This window comes from Apium graveolens, chromosome 9 (assembly GCF_009905375.1).
Source record: "Apium graveolens cultivar Ventura chromosome 9, ASM990537v1, whole genome shotgun sequence".
Lineage (NCBI taxonomy): Eukaryota > Viridiplantae > Streptophyta > Magnoliopsida > Apiales > Apiaceae > Apium > Apium graveolens.
In genome coordinates, this window is record NC_133655.1 from 96,274,838 (window position 1) to 96,284,082 (window position 9,245).

At 38.9% G+C, this 9,245-nt stretch overlaps 1 non-coding gene across 1 annotated transcript; it reads left to right on the forward strand.

Moving 5' to 3' along the window:
* The first annotated feature begins 6,882 nt into the window (after positions 1 to 6,882).
* On the forward strand, positions 6,883 to 6,989 carry LOC141688390 (small nucleolar RNA R71). The gene has a single exon (XR_012561834.1). It is a non-coding gene; the product is annotated as a small nucleolar RNA R71 (small nucleolar RNA).
* Positions 6,990 to 9,245: the final 2,256 nt, after the last annotated feature.

Here is a 9,245-nt window from a genome sequence, read left to right on the forward strand (position 1 = left end):
GACCATGGATGTAGCTGTAAGGAGAAACATGGCTATTATCTTCAGAGAGGGAAAGAGCATATGTGTGATGCAAGGACATCCCAAATTCTCAATAGCCAAGAGGGAAGAAACCAGAAGGTTGAAGGAAGAAGCCAAACAGCTAAAGGCTGACAAAAGAGCACAAGCAAAGCTTGACAAACAGCTAAAGTCAAGTCAGGTTGAAGAACAGAAAGAAATTGAAGACAAAAGTGAAGATGAAGCTATGGGGGACATGGTTGGTACTGAGATGGAGGAAAGAAGTAAGGGAAGAGAAGAATGGCAGAAAGGGAACAGAAAGAAGGTCAATGCAAAGAGAAAAATGGTAGATAAAACTAAAGAAACCCAATCAATATCCAAACCACTACCCTCTATTCCTGAACCCATTGTGCCTGACCCCTTCATGAACATTCATGGTGAAACAATGATTCCCAGGGAGGAACCAATTGATTGGGATACCATCAAATTGCCCACCTTCCTAACCTCTTCTCCACCATCAAAGAAGCAGAAAAGAAGAATCAAATCAACACCCTCTAGAGCCTCAATCAAATTCACACAGAAGCCTAAGCCTAAACCTCAAGCCTCTAAAGATGATTATGTTCACATCTGTGACATAAAAGAATTTTCAGACATTGAACTCTATCTGGATGAGCTGGAGGAAGTAAGGGGAATAGCTGCCTACAGACAGCTACCAGAAAGACTAGTGTTCAAATACAAAGGAGATGGGGAAAGAACCTGGCCTCTTTACAGAATTCTGAATGAAGGCCACTCTACCTTGATTAGAGTCTACTCAGCCATACAAAGGGATTCTGGCTTTACCAGGACTGCCAAGACTGAGATTCTCAACAAGATTGCCAACATAAGGAAAACTTGGAGGGAGCCCAATGCTTTGCCTAGAACTTTACTCATTCAAGAAAGAGGAATTACAATTCACAAATCACCTCATTGGTTGATGGAGTTCAGAGACAACAAAGGAGTCAGAAGATTTTTCAGAATTGAAGATCAGCTCAAGATTGCCAGTAATGAAACTCTCAAGGATATGCAATCTAAGTTGGACATCAATGAAGAAGATGAAGCTGAATTCTACAGACAACTTCAACTTCAAATAGAGGAGAATGACAAGAGACTAGGAAAGAAATCAAGGGATCAAAGGAAATGGAAGTAATCTGCTCAGGCTAAAGGAGCACCCTTGGAAATAATGTAACTCTTCAATTCCATCTCAGCATACACATTTTTGTAGCACTTTTGAATTTCTGCTTTATTATAGTTAATATATTTGTTAAGTGTTTTGTTATCATCAAGCTAAACCCAAATTTATGCCTACAGTTCTAGTAGACATAAATAGGGGGGGGATTGTTAGGAATATGTGTATCAGTTTGATGATAAGTTAAACAAAACACTTAAGTAGAAATCTAGTGATTGTAGCCTCAATGGATAAGACCATCTTGGCTATCCGTTGAAGAAGTAGCTTTACTTAGCAATAAGTTTAGTATTGAAGCACATTTCATTCTCTGGATTCAAGTTGTAATTCTTAGATGTTGTAGTAAAGTATCAGTCATGTTGACTACTAGTGGATATGCAAATAGGAGGGCTAATTGTAAATATTTCATGCCTTGTAATTTTGTATAAGTGAAGAAGTATCAACTGATATTAAAGACCTTCAACGGATAAGAAACAAAGCTTCAACGGATGTCTCTTATGCTTCAACGGATAATATCCATCAATGGATAAGTGCTTCAACGGATAAAGACTTCAACTGATAATGCATCAACGGATAAAGCTTCAACGGATAAAGCCTCAACGGATAAGGCATCAACGGATGAAAGCTTCAACGGATGCTTAGTTCATTAGCAGTTGATAGTGACAATTCATAAGCTGATAGAGGCACATGGGTTGACAGAGACAAACTGGAATGTGGAAGCCTCTAGGAGGAATCAAGAAAATGCAGCATTCCCATTCTGATGCAAACAAGGAAGTATTCAAAGATTCACAGATTATCCTAGATTGCATTGGATAGAGAAATGAAGAAGAAACATGTGAAGAATCCTTTCAATTGTATTTTACAGTTTTGTCTTCACTTGTAAACTTGGTGTTATATAAACCAAGTAGCAGCTAGTAATTCGAAGTGATTTTTTCCTGAGCTGTTTAGAAATATCAAGAGAGAAATCATCTAGTTTGTACTAGGAAGCAGCTGTGATTTAATTCTTTGAATCACAAATTTTCTGAAATAACACATCTCTGTTGGAACAACAAATCCACCAGAAAAGTTTTTAAGTTCTTTGTGTTCTTTACATTTGTGTTTGAATATATATCTGTCTGTATCGGCTTCAATCAATTCACACACATTTGTTCACTTAAACACTTAGCCTTAGAAACTGCTCAAAACTTGCAAAAGTTTTGAGATTTACATTCAACCCCCCTTCTGTAAATCTCATTGTTAGTCCACTGGGAATAACAACATAACGGTTTAAGCATAAGTTATCCATAATGATTAGATAGGGCAAGTAAAATGGTTAGAGTTACCCACTAATCATGCACACGTACATGAACCTATGCTAGCATGACAAGTTCTAAACCTCTATATTCACTATCGCTTCAATAGAGATTAACACACAATCTTATATGTTAGCTACGCACATAAGACGAATAAGCACAACCAATACTTGGATATCATACAATCACCATACACCAAGATAACAAATAATTAACTATTGAAATCCATAAGTAAATCCGCTAGAATCCCATGACAACGATTAGTTCATAATCGAACTCATCATCACCATGGGTTCCAATGAAAGCATGGTATAAATAAGGTCTTAATAAACTGAATAATAATTAAAGTACGAATAAATGAGATCTAGGTTCAACAAGAATGAAAACGAGCATCCAAAGTTATAACTAATTCAAAGAATCACAAGTTGAAAACAAGATCTTCTTTTTCGGAGTTCTTCTGTGCTTCTAGGTCTTCTCCTTGGTATCTCAATCTTCCCGGATGATGAAAACCCTTTTTTTAAGTATATATACGCCCCTAGTGGACCTGGACCTTTAAAATCGTCAAATTCCACTCAAAAAAGGCTTTTTCAGCGAAATCAGCGACCAACCGCGCCTTGGGCGGCCGCTCAGCTCTCTGGGTGGGCGCTCAGCTCTCTGAGCGGCCGCTTAGCTCTCCTGGGTGGGCGCTCATCTCCTGTCTGGAAAAATTTCTGATGAATCTTGTTTTGGCCATAACTTGAGTTCTACTCGTCAGAATCAGGCGATTCAACTGCCCACGCGAAGCTATTGAGATTCTATACAACTTGAAATGGCATTGGCTTCCAAATCTGATCACTTTTTATCATATTTCCTTTAAAAGCTCTTTTCTTCATATAACTGATACCTGAAATGCAATAACACAAAAACACATTAAAATACCAACAACTTGAGTCCAAAACACCAATTTAAGCTTGTAATAAAGTGTTTCAAGTGGATATAAAATCCACTTATCACACCCCCAAACTTGAATCGATGTTTGTCCTCAAGCATAAACAGACTCAAAACTATAAAACAAACCTAATGCATGAATGCAACTATGTGAATGCAACTAAATGATAATGCAATCGATCCTATCAGAATAACCATAACCAAATGAATAAGCCAATGCCTCTAAGAATGCAATAACTTGAAACAGAGTTCAAATAAATCCCACAAACCAACTCACAAACCAGAAACGTGCGTGTGTGGATGCTTAACAGGTATACTCTCGATACTAGATCAATAACCATAACTTATCTATCATCAAAACAATCAAAAGTTTATAAACAGAATAGACAATAAACGCATTATGACTCACAACACCTCCTTTCTACTAGAGTTATACAAGGATTCACACTATTATTGAACACATAGCAAGGATGCTTATTTGACCGTGCAATGAATGAGGTCCCAAAAGACTTATGCAATAATACCCATGTAGTGAGCGTTAGGTTAGCAGATCCCAGACTATAAAAGCCTTAGGTCACTAGGCACAAAGTCCCCTAGAACTTAATAACTCGAGTATTAAAGAGCTCACTCTTGATCAATTATGCATAAACACATTTTTTTTCTTTTCTTTTTTTCAATAATTTCTGAATGAGTGCGTTTCGCTCCATCTCATTCAACCCTAGACTACTCATAAAAATATGAGCCGACTACTAGCCATTTGACGCCTAGCCTTACAACAACTAGCAATGAAATCCAAGTGTTTCTCCAGATAAAAAAAATCAGTGTTTTTGCGTCATTACGAGAATATCACAAATTCTAAATATAACCAAGTGATTAAATCTCAACAACCAAACAAGTGTGATCATGATCTAGATCAAAAGCAACCCTATAAGACTTTGTGAAAATATTTGTTTCTAGCATGCAAATCAATTCATCAAGACTAAAACATCCCTTTATTCGTCATCACCATACTAAAAACAACATCAACTTATCAAATATCATAGTTCATCTTAAGGGATCATGCTAAATATGCATGCAAATGCAACTATATGAAATCACATAAAAATAGAAAAATATGTCCTAAATGAACAATCATGCAAATATATGAATGAACTACAACTAAACATGCAATATGAATCTATATGAATCTATAAGGACACACACTACTAATCCTTACATTATCACCCCCAAACTTAAAATTTTCAATGTCCTCATTGAAGGCAATAATAAGGATTTCAGGCATACCTTGTCGTCGGAAGAATCACATTCGTTGGGTAGAGGATCAGGTGGCCAATCAACCTCGCCACTAGTGTCTTGGAAAATAGTTCCCAAATCCTGTGTCAAATTTGCAGCAAAATGACGGTGAATGTCGTGCATGGCCTCCATACTCCTAGTCACTTGCCTATACTGGGCATCACCAACACCAGTCCTATCAACTGCCTGTTGCGCATGAGAAGAACCCTTTATAGGCACTGGAGGGTCCGTTCGGCTACTCTCTACATCATCAAAAATATACCTCAACCCCTTATCAGGGGGTGCACCTAAGAATGCATAACTCAAGTGATCGGGTAGTGGGTTGAGCTCAAGTGTGGGAGCATCTTCAATAGACGGCTCGAGACGCTCCTGAGAAATTTTCAGCTCTGCTAACCCAAGAGAATCGAATGGCATATCCAACTTCTTCTCCCACGGAGGTGCATTCAAAACCTGCAGTTGCTCTACGCCTCCTTCATCTTCAAAAACTGAGTCGACCCGCTCTATTTTAAAGCACTCTTCTTTTTCTGTGGGTAACTTTATTGCCTTGAACACATTAAAAGTGACCTTCTGATCATGAACCTTCATCGTAAGCTCTTTTTATTGCACATCGATCATAGTTTGGCGTGTAGCCAAGAATGGTCTTCCCAAGATAATGGGAATCTTCTTATCTTCCTTGAAATCAAGAATTACAAAGTCAGCAGGGAAGAAGAGTTTATCCACCTTGACCAAGACATCCTCCACTATACCTCGTGGATAAGCGATGGAACGATTAGCTAGTTGCAATGTCATGTATGTTGGTTTCGGATCAGAAAGACCAAGCTTCTTGAAGATAGATAAGGGCATCAGATTGATGCTAGCTCCTAAATCACATAAACACTTGTCGAATGACAAGTTTCCGATGGTGCAAGGAATAGTGAAGCTTCCAGGATCTTTAAGCTTCGGAGGCAACTTCTGTTGTAGCACAGCACTGCATTCCTCCGTTAGAGCAACGGTCTCTAAGTCATCGAGCTTCACTTTCCGAGAGAGAGTACCTTTCATAAACCTCGTATAACTAGGCATCTATTCAAGAGCTTCAGTGAAAGGTATGTTGATATAAAGTTTCTTGAACACCTCCAAAAACTTCTCAGACTGCTTATCTAGCTTTTTCTTCTGCAGCCTCTTTGGAAAAGGAGGTGGAGGACAGATCTGTTTCTCCCCTGTATTACCCTCAGGAGGAGTGTGTTCCACATTAGTCTTCCTTGGTTCCACCTCTGCTTCATTCTACACTTCTTCTTCAGCCATAACTGCATTTTTTGAAACTTGAGATTTTTCAGGCTCTTCGTCTTGCTGAATTTGGGGGCTTGCGACCTTTCCAGACCTCAAGGTGATGGCGTTCACCTGTTCTTCAACTTCCCTCTTTCCTGGATTGGTTTTTGTATCACTAGGAAGCGTTCCTGGTGGTTGATTCAATAAGGCATTAGCAATTTTCCCTATTTGGTTCTCCAGAGTCTTGATAGAAACAGCCTGACTTTGGCATATAAGAGCCTGGTTTTTGCACATAAGCCTCAACTCCTCCAATTCAGATTTTTCATTCGAAGATAGACCTGCATCATGAGTTTGTTGTTGAAGTTGGAGTTGTTGTCTTGGTGCAAATTGTTGCTGAAAACCAGGAGGGTTGAATTGTTTTGCTCCAAACTGCTGGAACGGATGTTGCATCGCATTCTAATTGTTGCTTCAGCTGAAGTTAGGATGAATCTAGTTGTCAGGATAATAAGTAGCAGGAACTTGCTGCTGCGATCTCTGAAAGTTGCTCACAAACTGAGCTGAGTCACTAGATATAGCGCATTGCTCTATCGCATACGGACCTGCACACAGCTCATAAACACTGGTTATTTGCTTAACATCATAGTTAGCCAGAGAATCGATCTTCATAGACAACGCCTTTAGTTGAGCAGTGATAGCCGTAGATGTATCCACCTCAAGAACTCCTGCTACCTTGTTCTGTGGCAATCTCTGGGCTGGATACGGATATTCATTAACAGCCATCAGTTCAATTAGATCATAAGCTTCCTCATAGCTCTTCGCCCATAATGCTCCACCTGCTGCTGAATCGAGCATGGGTCTGGACTGTGCTCCCAACCCATTGTAAAAACAATTGATGATCTCCAATCAAGCATTCCATGATGAGAACACTTCCTAAGCATCTCCATGTAACGCTCCCAAGCTTCATATAAAGATTCTCCTGATTGCTGCGTGAATTGAGTAAGAGCATTCCTGATTGTAGCTGTCTTCACCATAGGGAAGAATTTAGTAAGAAACTTATGAGCAAGATCTTCCTAAGAAGTAATCGAACCAGCTGGTAGAGAGTATAACCAGCTCTTAGCCTTGTCCCTCAGAGAGAATGGGAACAGTCTCAGCTTCACAGCATCTTCAAAAACACTATTGAACCTGAAGGTGTCATAGATCTCTATGAAATCCCTAATGTGTGTATTGTGATCTTCCTTTGGAGAACCCCCAAACTGGACTGAAGTCTGTACCCATTGAATTATGCCAGGCTTGATCTCAAAGGTATTAGCTATGATAGCTGGCCTGACAATGCTAGATTGAATGTCATTGATCTTGGGTTGAGAGAAATCCTTCAAAGCTTTCGTTCGTGCTGCTGGATCTCCCATTATAATGAGTACCTGAAACATAAACAAATAAATCATAAAAGTAAAAGAATCCAAGTTAGTGAACTTTAACGACCACTGATGACAAGGACATAAACTAAAAATTAACATCGAGTCCCCGGCAGCGGCGCCAAAAACTTGTTAGGGCGAAAACAAGCACTAATATTCACGCAAGTATACGCGTTCGCAAGTAGTATAAGATATCAATCAGATTCGTTCCCACAGAGACTGGTTTAGGTTAAGTACAATTTATGCACCTATGCAACAATGTATGGTTATCGCTTGATGCTAGGACAAAGTACAAATTGGGTTTTTATTAAACTAAGAGATTATACTAAATAACATTAACTAAGAGAATTGAGGTTGAATTACTATATATGACAAACATGGGATCCTAACTTCATTAAATACTTCATTCAATAGCCTTTTCATTCTTAACCTTAGCATGTGATGGTGATGACACTAATCAGATAACACGAAATTGATAAACGCCAACTTTCGTTGCACGAGTATCATTCTACCAGACATCCACAAAAGAGATAGAAGCTGAATAGGCACCAATTATATTGAGACCCTATATGTCTATAGAATTTCACAACATAACGGTTTAAGCATAAGTTATCCATAATGATTACATAGGGCAAGTGAATCGGTTAGAGTTACCCACTAATCATGCACACATACATAAACCTATGCTAGCATGGCAAGTTCTAAACCTCTATATTCACTGTCGCTTCAATAGAGATTATCACGCTATCTTATATGTTAGCTATGCATATAAGACGAATAAGCACAACCAATACTAGGATATCAGACAATCACCACACACCAAGATATCAAAACAATTAACTATTGAAATCCATAAGTAAATCCGCTAGAATCCCATGACAACGATTAGTTCATAATCGAACTCATCATCACCCTGGGTTCCAATGAAAGCATGGTATAAATAAGGTCTTAATAAACTGAATAATAATTAAAGTATGAATAAACGAGATCTAGGTTCAACAAGAACGAAAACGAGCATCCAAAATTACAACTAATTCAAAGAATCACAAGTTGAAAACAAGATCTTCTTTTTTGGAGTTGTTCTGTGCTTCTAGGACTTCTCCTTGGTATCCCAATCTTCCCGGATGATGAAAACCTTTTTATTAAGTATATATACGCCCCTAGTGGACCTGGACCCTTAAAATCATCAAATTCCACTCAAAAAAGGCTTTTTCAGCGAAATCAGCGACCGGCCGCGTCTTGGCCGGGCGCTCAGCTCTCTGGGCGGGCGCTCAGCTCTCTGGGCAGCAGCCCAGCTCTCTGGGCGGGCGTTCAGCTCTCTGGACGGGCGCTCAGCTCTCCTGGGCGGGCGCTCAGCTCCTGTTTGGAAAAATTTCTAATGAATCTTGTTTTGGCCATTACTTGAGTTCTACTCGTCAGAATTAGGCGATTCAACTGCCCACGCGAATCTATTCATATTCTATACAACTTGAAATGGCTTGGCTTCCAAATCTGATCACTTTTTATCATATTTCTTTAAAAGCTCTTTTCTTCATATAACTGATACCTGAAATGCAATAACACAAAAACACATCAAAATACCAACAACTTGAGTCCAAAACACCAATTTAAGCTTGTAATAAAGCGTTTCAAGTGGATATAAAATCCACTTATCACAACTCATCTGGAAAGATGTTCGGAAATTCTCTTACTATTGGAATCTCGTCCAGGTTAGGTGCCTTTTTTCAAAGTCTAATATATGGGCTAAGTAAGCCTCACATCCTTGTCTTAACAGTTTCTTTTCCTTCAGTATCGAGAGAAATTTCTTTTCCTGCCTCTATCCGTGATAATTTACCTTAACATTATCCTCTATAAACATCA